We start from the raw sequence: 2,885 nt of genomic DNA on the forward strand, positions 1-2,885 counted from the left end.
CCCGCCTCCCCCGCCCCCAAAGCCGCGTCCAGCATGACTGAATCTCTATGTTTCAATATTTTCAATTGAGATTCTGCCCCTGTCTCTGCATGGAAAGGGATCAGATCAGCGTCGCAGATGAAATGAAGTCTGACTGTGACAAAGATCAAAAAATATCTCCACAAAATGTGACAGGGGCGGAAAAATCGAGCGTGGTCTCCATAGAGAGAACTAAAAGTAGAATAGGCAAGGAGATTTTTCGCTATCGGGGGATGTAGCTCACTGGTAGAGCGCATGCTTCGCATGTATGAGGTCCTGGGTTCGGTCCCCGGCATCTCTATTTCACCTTTCGAATGCAGTGGTGCACAACCTCTCACCTTTATCCCAACAGGTATGGTAAACTCGCTTCATATGACAAAAACAGCACCTGCTGTTGTTCATTGAGACAAACATGTGAGACGATAGACATGCCCAAAACAGAACCTGTTGTTGTTCATTGAGACAAACATGAGGGCCCACAGCCACACCATAGACTTTGAGCCATCAGCCTTTTGTTTGCTTGAATCAGGACGCTCACTCAGAGTTCAAACACTCGTTCAAAAGAGTGCAGGACCTAAGCTATACGGTGTGTGTGTGAGTTTGTGGATCCCTCCAGCTCAGCGAGTAGCTCAACCAGAGTATGGTGGCCCATTCAGGGCAGAAGTCTTCACGAAGAATGCGAAGGTGTCAGAAATGTTTACACTGCATTGATAACCAGAGGCACTCCAGAGAAATGCGACTTCAGTTCCATGGACGCAGTGCAGAGTCCGGGGCTTTTCGCCCTCGAAGAGGGAATGTTGAGCGGAGGTTTTATAGGCGTGTTCAGAACCATGAGGGGTCTAGGCAGAGGCGCTGGGGAGTAATAGTTCCCAGTGTATGAGGTGTAGGGAGGATTTGACTTCAAAAAGCTTATTCGGGATGATTGTATCGAGATTGGGGTTGATTGATTCGAGATTGGGGTGATTGAAACGAAATTTGGGTGATTGTATCGAAATTTGGGTGATTGATTCAGGATTGGTGTGATTGTACAAAGATTGGGAGTGATGCAATCGAGATTGGGGGTGGTCGAATCGCGATTGGGGTCATTGTATCGAAAGTGGGGTGATTGTTTCGAGATTGGGGGAGATTGTATCGAGAATGGTGCGATTTTACCGAGATTGAGGCGATTGTATCGAGATTCTGGTGATTATATCGAGATTGGGGTGATTGTAACGAGTTTGGGATGATTCTATCGAGTTTGGGATGATTTTATCGAGTTTGGGGTGATTGTATCGGGAGTGGGGTAATCGTATCGACACCTTGGTTTCAATCTTTCCAATAGGGATTTAGCCCCTGTCACATGGAAAGGGATAAGATCAGGATCGTAGATGAAATGACGACTGACTGTGACAAAGATCAAAAAACATCTCCACAAAATGTGACAGGGGCGGATAAATCGAGTGTGGTCTCCTTAGAGAGAACTAAAAATAGAACAGGCACGGAAATTTTTCGGAATCTGGGGGTGTCGCTCAGAGGTAGAGCGCATGCTTCGCATGTATGAAGTCCTGGGTTTGATCCCCGGCACCTCCATTTCATCTTTTGAATGCAGCCGTGCACAGTTTCTCACCTTTACACACACAGACATGGTAAACTCGCTTCAGATGACAAAAACAGAACGTGTTGTTGTTCATTGAAAAAAACATGTGAGACGATAGGCATGACCAAAACAGAACCTGTTGTTGTTCATTGAGGAAAACACGAGAGACTGTCGGCATGGCAAAAACAGATCCTGCTGTTGTTGTTCATTGAGACAAACATGTGAGACTATAGACATGGCCAAAACAGATACTGCTATTGTTCATTGAGACAAACATGAGAGACGATAGACGTGGCCAAAGCAGAACCTGCGCTTCTTAATTGAGACAAACGTGAGAGCCTACAGCCACACTTTGAGCCATCAGTCTTTTGTCTGCTTGGTGACTCACGATACCCACTCAGAGATCAAGCACTCGTTCAGTAGAGTTCAGGTCCTCAGCTACACGGTGTGTGTGTGTCTGTGGATCCCTCCAGCTCAGCGAATAACTCAACAGGAGTATGGTGTCCCATTCTGGGCAGCACTCTTCACGAAGTATGCGAAGGTGTCAGAAATGTTTATACTGAGGTTATAAGTAGAGGCACTGCAGAGAGAAGCGACTTCAGTTCCGTGGACGCAGTGCAGAGTCCGGGTCTTTTCGCCCTTCGAAGAGGAAATGTTGAGAGGAGGCTTGATAGACGCGTTCGGAAGCTTGAGGGGTCTAGGCAGAGGCGATGGGGACAAACAATTCCCATTGTTTGAGGTGTAGGGAGGATTTGACTTCCCAGAGTTTATTAGGGATGGTTGTATCGAGATTGGGGTTGATTGAATCGAGATTGGGGCGATTGAATCGAAATTTGGGTGATTGTATCACGATTGGTGTGATTGTACGAAGATTGGGAGTTATGGTATTGAGATTGGGAATGATTGTATCGCGATTGGGGTCATTGTATCGAAATTGGGGTGATTGTTTCGAGATTGGCGCGATTGTACCGAGATTGCAGTTATTGTATCGAGTTTGTGTTGATTCTTTCGGGAGTGGGGTGATCGTATCGAGGCGTTGGTTTTCATGGAAACCTGACATGGGTGGGTGGCACCTTCACTGTGAATGAAGCCTCCACTTCAACCTTTCCCTTCCACCCAGCCCAGCCTGCCATTGCGCCAGACTGGCAATTATAACCATATCGATCCTTGATGTGTCCTTTCCCTTCTCTCGTGCTTTCTACTTCTTATGCAACCTCACTGTGTTCCTGCTCTCTCATCCAATATACCCCTTCGCCAGCCCTCAGCAAATTGTCATCAAAACATTGACACC

The 2,885-nt window shown here is 46.8% G+C and overlaps 1 non-coding gene across 1 annotated transcript; it reads left to right on the plus strand.

The window, feature by feature from the left end:
- The first annotated feature begins 247 nt into the window (after positions 1–247).
- Positions 248–319, plus strand: trnaa-cgc (transfer RNA alanine (anticodon CGC)). Its single transcript has one exon. It is a non-coding gene; the product is annotated as a tRNA-Ala (tRNA).
- The last annotated feature ends 2,566 nt before the right edge of the window (positions 320–2,885 follow it).

Source organism: Cetorhinus maximus, chromosome 38, assembly GCF_964194155.1.
Source record: "Cetorhinus maximus chromosome 38, sCetMax3.hap1.1, whole genome shotgun sequence".
In the NCBI taxonomy this organism is placed as follows: domain Eukaryota; kingdom Metazoa; phylum Chordata; class Chondrichthyes; order Lamniformes; family Cetorhinidae; genus Cetorhinus; species Cetorhinus maximus.